Raw genomic sequence first — 13442 nt, 5'->3', positions numbered from 1 at the left:
CAATGGTTAAATAAACTGCCCAGCCGACCGACCAAATGAACTAACCTTACTCAGCCGACTGACATTTTTGAACATGGTTCAGTCAGCCGATTGACAATTTACTGAATTTATTTTCTAGTAGACAAAAGGGTCTTAGATCACAAAATGCTGTAAGTTAATTCAAGTGCTATAAATGCTTTATATTGTACTCTAGATATTAATGAATTCAATAGAGTCATTGTAACGACCCAAAGAATAATGGTATTTAAATTATAAAAGAAAGGGAAATGGAAACCGGTTGAAAGGGGTTATGCGATTTGGGAAGAAGGGTAAACTTAGTCCTTGGTTTATCGGTCCATTTGAGATTCTAGATAAAGTGGGGCTGGTAGCCTACAGGTTAGCTTTGCCACCTGTGTTATCCAGGATCCACGACGTATTCCATATTGCTATGTTGAGAAAATATGTCCCAGATCCTTCTCATATCATCAGTTATGATGAATTAGAGTTTAATGATTCACTGGTGTATGAGGAGGTACCAATACAGATTCTGGATAGGAAAGTACAAGAGCTACGTAACAAGAATATTCCTCAGGCTAAAGTTTTGTGGAGGAATCATGCAATTGAAGAGGCTTCCTGGGAATCCGAGGAATAGATGAGATAGAAGTATCCACATCTATTCCAAGAAGTTTGATTAGGTAAAATGTAAGTAGTTAAGTAATATTTCTTTTGCAGGTACATGTAATGGTTTAATTGGTGTAGCATTTTAGTTTTGGGAGAAATTTTCTTTTGTATATGTAATCTCCTAGGACTCAGAATGTAACCATGGTATTCGTCTGCCATAAGTGAGGGTAGTAATAAAATGAGTAGGCCCTTTTCTTGTTAAGGGACGACGAGTTATGTGAAAAGTAAATTTCGAGGACGAAATTTTATAAGGAGGGAAGAATGTAACGACCTGAAGAATAATGGTATTTAAATAATAAAAGAAAGGGAAATGGAACCATAAACAGAAGGAGGCAGTCTTCGCGTTTGTCAACGACATTATATTTTGGAAAGGATAAATCCCGAGAAATTTTTCAGCTCCTCGTCGACGAACACAAGGGACTCGTTGATGAGGGTATAACAGGAGTTCATCGACGAGGAAATACCGAGGGATTGACTTTGAGGTTTCTGAATTTCGTCGACGAATTTTGTATTGACCTCGTCGACGAGGTGATGTGGCTCGTTGACCAAGGCCACAGTTTAAATAGGCCTAAAGTTCATTTTTGGAAGAAATTTTTTGCGCAGAGCTTCTCTCTCTCCTACCCTTCGGCCCTTCCCCCTTCTCTCTTCGATTTCGAGCGGGATCTTCACTGAATCGACGATCTGAAGCCACCACGACGCTCCTGGGAAAGTTCTCTGCAAGTCTGTCGGAGCGAATCGTCGGTGGGGCTGAAGTGGAAACGATCCCAAATCCAGGGTAAAGCTTTCTACTCAATATTTAGATTTTTGATAGTTGTAGAAAGTGTTATACGAGTAGAAATACTAAACTTTAGTTCTGGGGAATATTATTTCCAAGGTGTTGAGTTGGGAACCCTGCGGGTGCAGGACAGATTTTCTTAGGGGCTTTTTAGGAATCAAGTAAGGGGATAAATTAAGCTAGCTCTTTTTTGAGAAAATGTATGTATATATATAGCATTTGATTTCAGGAAACTAAATATGTTCATATATATGATTTATATTTGAGAAAACACTGTTGAAAATGATGGTATGTTAAATATGCGGAAAACCTGTTATTGTGGCATGAGTAGAAATTGTTTTGAAATACTGTTTTCTGGAAATGTGATTATGATACGGATTTTTATAATGGAACCAGCGTATGGGCCGAGATTTTATATGTTTTTCCGGTGTATGGGCCATGCTATGTGTATGATTTGCCAGCGTACGAGCTGTGCTATGGATATATATTTTGTCTGCATTCGGGCCGTGCTATGGATGTGATTTGCCAGCGTACGGGCTGTGCTATGATATGATTTGCCAACGCACGGGCCGAGCTATGGATGTGATTTGCCAGCGTACGGGTTGTGCTATGATTTGTTGGTGTACGGGCCGAGCTATGGTAAAATGTGAAATACCGGCATACGGGGCCGATGATTTTTCATGATATACGTATATATGTAAGATTATATGATTGATCTGATAATTAATGATATGAGATATCCATGTATCATAGTTTCAGTATATGTTATATGATATCAGAACCTGGTTGGTTTGGTCTAGGCTAACACCTGCACGGTACCGTTGCTATATGTCCATGGTCTTAGTGATCATGATATTTATGTTAACGCCACTATATGAAGTGGTGTGAGATTGGATGATCGATGTGGTTTTTAAGAAGTGTGTAAGCGCCCTTGGTGTGTGGACCAGGTCTGGCAGACCCATCGGACTTACAAACTATACTTTTGACTTGGCAGTGGTCGGCCAACTATTGTCAGGTCTTGCCTTCGGGCCACACAACCCAGTCATGTGGGGGGTAATACATGACAACAGCCAGCTAACCTACCAAGAATGTTTTTGTATTATATTATATGAGATGAAATATGTTTATGATAATGTAGTATGTTCTGCCATGTTTTGATGATATATATGTTTTCCCAAATTTGACAAAACAGTTATTGAATATGTTTTGTATGATATATGTATAACACAGAATACTCATGTTGCCACACACTAATATTAGTTTATTTCTCTTACTGAGAGGTGTTTCACCCCAAGATTTTTATAAACTTTTCAGGAGCCCCTGATAGGAGAGCGGGTAAAGCCCCGCTGATCTAGTATGGTAGATCTGCCCTTCTAGAAGGGTAAGTATTTTGATAAGGTCGGATGTATTTTGTGAAAATGGCTCTAAGACATCTTTCTGGGTTGAGTGTTGTGTATATATGTATATAGTGATTGTAGTAACTCTGGTATTGTGATGTATGGTATAATGAGGTGTTTGTGATTTATGTTTCCTGCTGCATAGGCTTCAGTGATGTGTTTCTAATGTAACCCTAGTACCCACAGGTTCAGGTGGATTATGTTATGCTAAGTGGGGATTTGTGATATTGATATTATTATTAAAAAAAAAATGGGGAAAATAAGCAGGTCGTCATAGTCATGACTTGCAAAATAGCTAAAGAAATTTGGGATAAGCTAGAGGTAACCTATGAAGGAACAATCGATGTTAGAGACATTAGGATTGATATGCTAATTAGTGAATATGAAGCTTTCAAAATGAACTCAAATGAATCTATTATGTATACAAGGTTCACTCACACAATCAATTCTCTTAATGCCTTAGGAAAAACCTATACTACCTATGAGATGATTCGAAAAATACTTAGAGGTCTTTAACCCATATGGGAACCAAAGGCCTAGGCCACAACAATAACAGAAGGTAGGAACCTTAAAACCACATCATTAGATGAACTTATAGGTTCACTACTTACTTATAAAATGACCTTAAAGGAAAGAAATCCTGAACCTAAGCACAAGAAATCTATTGCTTTAAAAACAGCTAATGAAAGCTCAAGTGATGACGATAGTGAATCAAGTGATCTAGACCAAGATGAATTAGCATTCATTACCAAAATACTTGGCAAGTTCTATAGAAGAAACAAAAAGTTCCCAAGAAAATTTAGTAAAACAAAATTTGAAAAAAGGGGAAACAAGTAAGAAAGAAAAAAAAAAAAAAAATGACCTACCTACGTGTTATCATTGCAAAAAGTCAGGTCATATCAAGTCGGACTGCCCTCAACTCAAGAAGGAGAAGAAGAAAAAGAAAAAAGTCATGAAGGCAACATGGGATGACACAAGTTCAAGCGAAACGGAAAATAATTCAAGCGGGCAAGAGATGGCTTACATGTGCTTCATGGCACATGATGAAGAGGTAAATTCTTACTACTCCTCATCAGAAGAATCTAGTAGTGAATCATGTGATGAATCTTGTGATAGCATGCCCTCCCACAAAGAACTTCAAGCCGAGTTGTTTGCTCTACATAAAATATTTAGCAAAGTTTCTAAAAGAAATATAACTTTCAAAGAACAAAATGAAAATCTAATGAAACAACTTGAATCGTCTAAATCTATTGAAAAAGAGAAAGAATCCCAAATTGAAAATCTAAAGGAGAAAATAAATGATATGTCATAAGAAATAGTAAAAATACAAGTAGATGATCAAAGTAAGAAGAATTTAGAAATAATTGATCTTAAGAAGACACTTGAGGATAAAGAGAAAATTATCTACAACTTCACAAAAGGAAAAGAAAACTTTGAGAAAATGATTGGACAACAAAGAATGCATAGAAATAGAGAAGGAATTAGTTATAATGGAATAACAAATAAAAGAAAGAAGAAGTTGTTCATGGGGTACTTTGTGAAAGAAGCTAAACACTATGCTAGTACTTCTTCAACTAATGTACATGAACATACCACTTGCTACATGTGCAAGAACAAAGGACATATCATGTTTAACTGCCCTCTTAAAAAGAAGTATGTTAAAGTTAAAAATGAATGGAAAGAAAACAATGGAACTAGATATAATTTAAAGAAAATTAAGAAAGTTTGGATTCCAAAAGTAACATCTTAAATCTTTCATTGTATGTATGCTTTAGGACAACACCATCAAAGGAAAAGTGGTGGTTGGACAGCGGGTGTTCAAGGCACATGACTGAAGTTACAATCAAGTTCTCCATATTAACTCAAAAAGATGGGGAATACGTAACCTTTGGTGACAATGCCAAAGGTAAAATTGTTGGAATTGGTAAAATAGGTAAAGAACCCTCTTTAACTATTGATGATGTGTTGTTAGTAGATGGTCTAAAACATAATCTCTTGAGTATTAGTCAACTTAGTGATAAAGGGTTTGAAATTATCTTTATGAAAGACAAGTATATAATACAAAACCCTAAGAATAATGAAATTCTATTCCCAGCACATAGAACAAATAATGTGTATTGCATAAAACTTGATAATTTAATATCTCAAGATGTAACTTGCTTAGCTTCCCTAAATGAAAATAGAAGGCTTTGGCATAGAAGATTAGGTCATACTAGCATGGACATTTTATCTAAACTATCAAAGAAAATTTTAGTGAAAGGCTTACCACATACTAAGTTTATCAAAGATAAAATTTAAGATTCTTGCCAATTAGGAAAACAAGTCAAGACAAGTTTTAAAAAGAAGAAACATATATCAACTAGTAGACCCTTAGAACTCATGCACTTAGACTAGTTTAGGTGGAAAACAATATGCTTTTGTAATTGTTGATGACTATTTTAGATATACATGGGTATTGTTTTTAGCCAACAAAAATGAAGCTTGTGATATGTTGATAACTCTTTACAAGAAACTTCAAAATGAGAAAGGATATAAAGTCACTAACTTTAGGAGTGATCAAGGTAGAGAATTTAAAAATAATGATGTCGAAAAATTTTGTAATGATCATGGCATAAACCATAATTTCTCAACACCTAGAACTCCATAACAAAATGGAGTTGTGGAAAGGAAAAATAGAACCCTTCAAGAAATGGCAGAACTATGTTAAATGAAAACAATTTACCTAAGTATTTTTGGGCTGAAGCTCTAAATACAACTTGTTATGTAATAAATAGGGTATCTATTAGATCAAATCTAAACAAGACACCATATGAATTATGGAAAGGGAGAAGGGCTAACATATATAGCTTACTTCCATGTATTTGGGTGTAAATGTTTTGTTCTAAATAACAAAGATAACTTAGGGAAATTTGATGCCAAATCAGATGAAGGAATTTTCTTAGGATATTCTACAAATAGTAAAAGCTTATAGGATCTATAATAAAAGAACACTTACTATTGTTGAATCAATGCATGTAACTTTTGATGAATCAAATCCCTTTTTAAATGTCGAGAATAATGAAAATGAGGATATCTCACAAAAGGTGGAAAATCTTGAAATTAAGGAAGAAAAAGAAGAAAACAATGAAGAAACTTCAAAAGAAAAACCCACATAAAATTAAGAATTACCAAAAGAATGGAAATACATAAGAAACCATCCTCAAGATCAAATCATTGGAGAACCTTCAAGAGGAATAACCACTAGATCATCATTAAAGAATATATGCAACCATTGTGCTTTCTTATCTTAAGATGAACCAAAAAAACGTAGGAGAAGCATTAAATAATGATTTATGGATTATGGCTTTGCAAGAAGAGCTTAATCAATTTGAAAGAAGTCAAGTATGGAAATTAGTTCCCAAACCTAAAGATCATTCAATCATAGGAACAAAATGTGTCTTTAGAAATCAGAAAGATGAAAATGGGATAATGGTTAGAAACAAGGCTAGGCTAGTAGCTTAAGGATACAATCAAGAAGAAGGTATTGACTATGATGAAACCTTTGCCCCCGTAGCAAGAATGGAAGCAATTAGAATGCTCCTAGCCTATGCAGCCCATAAGGAATTCAAACTATATCAAATGGATGTAAAAAGTGCTTTCTTAAATGGGTATATAAATGAAGAGGTTTATGTAAAACAACCACCAGGTTTTGAAGATCTAAAACATCCCGATCATGTATTTAGATTAACTAAAACCTTGTATGGTTTAAAACAAGTTCCTAGAGCTTGGTATGAGGGACTAAGTAAATTTTTACTCAAAATTGATTTTTCAAGAAGAATGGTAGACAACACACTTTTTATAAAGACCAAAAACAAAGATATGTTAATAGTTCAAATCTATGTTAATGATTTAAAAGCAAGGTGTAGTCCCAAGAGGAGGGGTGAATTGGGTTTTAAAACTTTCTTTTAATTCCTATGAGGACTTCTTCTTGGTTAATCAATTTTTGACTTGTTTGTTTAATTTACCAATCACACAAGAACTTAGTTCTTTTAATTCGCAATACTATTGCTTAACCAAACAAGTAAACAATTAATCAATTAAACCAACCAATCAAGCACAATGTTCAAACCAATCACAAACATTCAATCAAGATATACATTGTAACTTAATGAAAATTCTCTTTGTCTAATCCACAACCACAAAACAATTGACCAATGCAAAGTTTAATCAAACAACCAATTGATTTGTCAAGCAAAAGTTAATTGCAACACTATTTAGATTGATGAAAGTTTGTAAGATTCAGCACTCTTTGGAATATAAACACATTCCAATCAATATTAAACTTTAAACCATTCAACCACAATTTAATCAATATATTAGTTTCAACTTTCAGTTTTTGTTGTCAGCCTTGGGTATATAAATTTGAATCAAGCCCTGTTTATATGAAATTGTCTCTTCAATGCAAACCACAACTCAAATCCTAGACAACTCGAAATTTAAATAAACTCTTAGTTAATTTTTCTTTGGGTGTTAACCAACCAACGTACTTCCTTTTGAGCTTTCTGCAAAAGTTTGATCAACCAACGTACTCCCTTTTAGTTTTTGCAATCCCAAATCAAATTAAGTTTATTTAACTTCTAAATTATGTAGTTTGAATGATTTAGATATTTAAAACATCCACGCAATTTATATATGCTGAAAGATAAAGAGTAGGGAAGAGAGAGAAGAACACAAGGTTTTAGGAGGTTCAGCTTCAACATAGCCTACGTCCTCGCCCTTGGCAAAACCACCAAAGGATTCACTATCACCGTTCCTTTACCGGGTGGAACAAATCATTACACACTCCTTCAATAGGCTAGAGCCCGTCTCTCCAAACGATGTACCCTCATTCAGTCACTCCTTCAAATAGGCTAGAGCCCACCTCTCTAAGCAATATCCCCTTGCTTAGCCAACGATCCAAACAATCCTTGGATTTGTCAACCTACAAGATACAAATCAAATATTTGTGTACAAAGAATTTGCTCCTCAAAGAGCTGATTAGTACAACAATTCAACACAAATATACTTCAAAGTAAATCAATATAAAGAGATTGAAGCTCAATTGAATTTAGATCACCAAAATATCTTTCAAGTATTGAAAGATTCAGACTTTGAAGGCTCTACTTCGGAATTCGTATCAGCACCAATTCAGTAGAGGAAGTAGGATGAACACAAGAGAGATTGAGAGCTTTTAGAGAACTTTGATTGTTGGAAAATTTCTTAGGTATGTAAAATCTTTGAAGTTTGAGGCTATTTATAGATGTTTAAAAGATAATTCCTTGCCCCCCCCCCCCTAAGTTTACTTGGAGTAGTCCTTAAGTTTTCCAAAAGAGTAGTGCCCAAGAAATCTATTTAAAAAATCTTCCCGTTAAGTTCTTTAAAATCTGTTTCGAGCGGCAATCGCCTGCCATAAAGAAAACTGAATAACCTAGAAGGCTGGTAGTCGCCTGCCATAGCACAAGCAGTCACCTGACTTGACCACCCCGGCGCCTGTCAGTGCTTAGGCAGTCGCCTGACACCCTATTGCTTCCCAAGTGTATTTCTTCTAAAATCTAGCAGTTTACTACCTATATAAGCAGTCGCCTAGCTCTTAGTTTTTCCTTTATATTCATTTTAAAAACTTTTCTTTCTTTAAGACTTTTGTTACTTTGATTTCAAAACATATTTTAAGGTTTTCTAAAAATGTATTTCTTAGTTTCTTTTGATTTATAAGAGCTTCAATTCAGTTTATATTGAAGTTTACATGAAGTACTTACATAGAGACATCCTTAATACTCTATTCTTTTGATCTTCAAGTAAGTCTTTGTTCTTCCATAATCATATGTCATATTTAAGCTTTTGATCATATTTCTTTCTTGAACCTTGTGTATAGTATGTTCATCATAAGCTTTATCATCCTTTTGAACTTGGAATTTCTTTAAGCTTTGCCTTCTTCCTACAAGAATTTCACTTGAAACAAACCATATCAAACTTATCGTGATTTGTTATCATCAAAATAAGAATTGTGAGCCTTGTTAGGCTAACAATCTCCCCTTTTTTGATGATGACAAATCTAGAGTAAAAATAAGAAAATACCCCTTAACGTACTCCCTTTTTAATAAAAATTACGACTTATGGCTCCCCCTTTCAATAAGCATGGAGTTTTCAAACATATGCATCAAGTATGTGTCAAGTTATTAACAAGTATGCATCAAGTACCATTAAGTATCATTATCAAGTATGCATCAAGTACCATTAAGTATCATTAATTATCAAGCATATTAAATACATTCATATTTATTTTTGCTCCTCTCTCTTAAGCACTCTCCCCCTTTGGACATCAATCAAAAAGGAAAAGAGGGTGATACAACAAAAAGCATAGTGAAGAGCTGAAATACAAAGTACTTAAGTTCTTACAAACTCAAAAGGAATGTTGTCCGGTGAAATACATAGAAATACTAATACATAAGCGAAGATATTAAAACATCACAAGGATTAAGCATATCAATCTGAGTCTTCCTTAGATCCACTCCCATCTCCTTCTTCTTCTTATTCATCAGAATTTTCAGTAGATTCATCATCACTAAATGGAACAGAGCTAATATCCATCGGAGTCATGCCTTTGGAAAAACCAGCCAAGTGTTTCTCAATCTTATCACATGCTGAACAAGGGCAGAACAATGAGTTTCCATAGTGGAAACCTTCTCCTGAAGAGTACCAAGACAAGATTATATCCCATTGCTGAAGTTCATATAGTGATTGTAAAATGGTAGGAACCAAGAGGGAGTTTCTAGGTCTAGTTGTACTGAAGTGGCTGGCATGAAAGGCTGAGGAGGTGATTCAGATGTGGTATGACGATGACCCTTGTGAAACCATCCTTGAGTAGTTTTCTTATATCCTATGCACTTAAGAATTGTGTCAGAAAAGATGTCGTAATGGTTTTTGCTAATTAAGTTGAATGATGGTGTGAGAATGTTAAAATTTGAAAATACCATGTTCAATATCCCAGCATATAGTAGAATGATACGAGGAGCATCAACTTTCATATTTATCCATTTGATAAGTAAACTAGGAAGATCTGGCTTTTTCCTTTTAAGAATACACCACATAATAAAACAATATAAAAAGGAAACATGGTCATGTGAACAGGATCAAGGTAGAATATTATACGTAATAAGTTTATGCAAGATTATAGCTTGGAGATTGAGCTGTTTGTAGATGGGTGGATGCCCAAAAGAGGTGGGTGTATCAGTTATGGCAAGGGGTAAGAATTCCTCTGGAGTGAATCCTTGGGCCATTATCCATTGTTTTTCAACAATTTGAACTTCAAAATCTCCCAGCTTAACACGAAGAATTTTTCCCAAAGATATGGGAGTAAGATGGATACTCTGCCCTAGGAGATTTGTTTTTAACCCATTGTCAAGTTTGTCCATGTTAGCATAAAAAATCCACATTCGGATAATACCCTTTGGCTTGATATGTGATAAATTGTTGCCATCCAATTTCTTTAAAAAGCTCTAGGATTTCAGGAAAATCAGAATGGAAAAATGTGACATCGAGTACTTTACCTAGAATCGGTTCCGCTGAAGCAATTTGATTTCTATAGAGAGCTTTGGTGTGAGGAGTTACTAACCACTTATCTACTTCATCGTTGTTGATTCGTGTGAAGCACCCTTGTTAGCAACTGATTTGGTTTGAGGCATGTTTGCTTTGAAGGTTGAAACTGGTTACCCTATAAATTAGGCAAGGATGATGTAGATGTTGGGTTTGAATTAGGATTTTGGATTTGGAGGAGAAATAGATTTGAAAAAGAAGTAGTAATGAGAGTTTTTAGGGTGAGAGGAAAAGGAGTAGGTGCCTGAGAGTCATTTAAGTGACTCATAATAGGGTTTTAAATCTTTACCCACCGTGAGGCAGTCATCAACTATGAGGAAGCAGGCACCTGTCAACCAAAAAAAATACCAAGTCAATATCATGGCAGTCGCCTGTCACCCAGGTGGCAATCGCTTACTAAGCAAATTTCCTTTTAAACAACTTCTCAAACATGCATCATTCCTAATTCTCGTCTAATGAATATAAATCGATCCTCAGAGAGTGGTTTTGTGAATATGTATGCTAATTGATCGTTTGTATTGACGAATTCTAGTGTTATGTCCTCGTTTTGTGTTGATATTTCTTAATATTTTCTTAAGTTAAGCCTTGTAAAAAATCATCCTATGATTTTGGCCAACAATGCCATTATGAATTTGTTATAATAAGCTCTTAAAACTCATCTTTAAGTTTTTCAATTTCAATATGTTTGTTTGTTGATCATGAATTAAGTTACTTTCTTAATTTTTAAAGGGGAATGACTTAATCCATGAAAATTTTCATTTATGAACTAGTCTTTCATCTTGGTACCCAAACTTTCTTGGGTCCGCTTGGTTTAATAAGGGATGATTATTTTACTCTCCATACTTGTTTAGTTTTCACACCTTTTCTCTTAAATGGACATTCAAACTTTATATGCCCCTTTTTCTTACATTGATAACATATAGTGTTAGTGTAGGCATTTGAGGATGTGTCAGTATAGTTTTTGGATGTTTTTGAAAATTAACCCATATAAAATTCTTTTTCCTTATATTTTCACTTCCATTAAAATCAATGCCTTCTTTATTTAGAGATATTCTTTGTGAGCCTATCATTTTGTCAAAGTTTGTTTTTCCTTTTGTAAAGTTATAAATGATCCTTTTTTTATCTTCAATTTGATTTTTGAGATCATTTATTTCAATGTCTTTCTTGTTATCAACCTTCTTTTGTGATTTCTCTAATTCTAGAGATAATTTTCTTATTTTATCCTCTAATTCAGAAATATATATATATATATATATATATATATTTTATTATATTCTATAGAGGATAGGGATTGAAAGTCTTCTATCATCTTTTCATTCTTGCTTTCTAATTCTTTAATTTTCAAGTTTTTTCATTTTTAGCAAGATTTTTAGATTCTAACTCCTTTGTCATAGCTTCATTGTTACTTTCTATTTTCTTGATTCTTGAATCCTTTTCCCTTTTAGCAGTTTTAAGTGATTCTAACTCTTTCATCATTCCTTAATTCTTGTTTTTCAATGATGAGTTTTTTTTAGTTACTTTGATCAGCATCTTATGTACTTTGAATAAGCAATTTTGAAGTTCTTCATAAAATGGCATACACTCATCATTGGATTCATCACGACAAGAATTATTTAAAGATTTAGATAAGGAGCTTTCCTCATCGTCCCAAGCCATAAAGCACGTATAAGCAACCTCTTGGTCACTCGATTCATTTTCCGAACTACTTGTACTCATCATGTCCCAAGTAGTGGCTTTCATGGCATTTTTGTTTTTCTTTTTAGACTCTTTCTTTATTAGTGGACATTCCAATTTAATATGGCCAGTTTTGTTACAATTATAACATGTAGGAGTTTTATTCTTAGATTTCTTTTTGCTAATTTCTTCTTCTTCTTCTTCATCTGATTCAGATTTGGATTTTCTTTTAAATTTATTTTTCCTTCTTAGAATTTTCACTAGCTTCTTAGATATGAAGGCTACTTTATCTTCATCCATCTCTTCTTCACTACTAGTGTTTTCTTTTGAAGTTTTGAAGGCTATTGATTCTTGGGCTTTAGTTTTTCCACTTCTATCATTCATTGTCATTTCATATGTAAGGAGAGAACCTATAAGTTCATCTAAGGAAGTGGTTTTCAGATTTCTTCCTTCCATTATGGCAGTGGCTTTTGGTTCCCATATAGGTGGCAGTCCTTTAAGGATTTTCCTTATCATCTCATAAGTAGTGTAAGTTTTTCCTAATGCATTTAGGGAATTTATTATGTGAGTGAACCTAATAAACATGCTAGTTATGGATTCATCCGGGTTCATTCTAAAGGCTTCATATTCACTTGTAAGCATATCAATCCTATTATCCCTAACATCTATAGTTCCTTCATATTTTACTTCTAATATGTCCTATATCTGCTTAGCTGATTTGGAGGCCATTACTCTATTAAATTTATTGGCATCTAAAGTACAATATAAGGCATTCATGGCACTAGAATTTACTTGCAGCATCTTATAGTCTATATTGGTCGTATCATTTTTCTCTTTGGGAACTTGTTTTCCATCAACTAATTTAAGGGGAATTTGGTCACCTTCCATAACAACCTCCCATGCTTTTCAATTCATAGTTTGAAGATATATTTGCATTCTCTTTTTCCAAAAGGCATAGTTTAAACCGAAAAAGATAGGAGGCCTAGTTGAAGATTGTCCCTCTCCAAAGGGAACTACGCCTAAGTGAGCCATTATGATCTTTTTATAGCTACTAATTAAGATTTGCTATAACTCCGCTCCGATACCAATTGAAAAGTAAGATGTAGTCCCAAGAGGGGGGGGGGGTGAATTGGGTTTTAAAACTTTCTTTTAATTCTTGTGAGGACTTCTTCTTGGTTAATCAATTTTTGTCTTGTTTGTTAATTTACCAATCACACAAGAACTTAGTTCTTTTAATTCCAAATACTATTACTCAACCAAACAAGTAATCAATTAATTAATTAAACCAACCAATCAAGCACAATGTTCAAACCAATCACAAACAT

This window comes from Malania oleifera, chromosome 3 (genome assembly GCF_029873635.1).
Source record: "Malania oleifera isolate guangnan ecotype guangnan chromosome 3, ASM2987363v1, whole genome shotgun sequence".
NCBI lineage: Eukaryota > Viridiplantae > Streptophyta > Magnoliopsida > Santalales > Ximeniaceae > Malania > Malania oleifera.
This window is presented reverse-complemented; position numbering follows the sequence as displayed.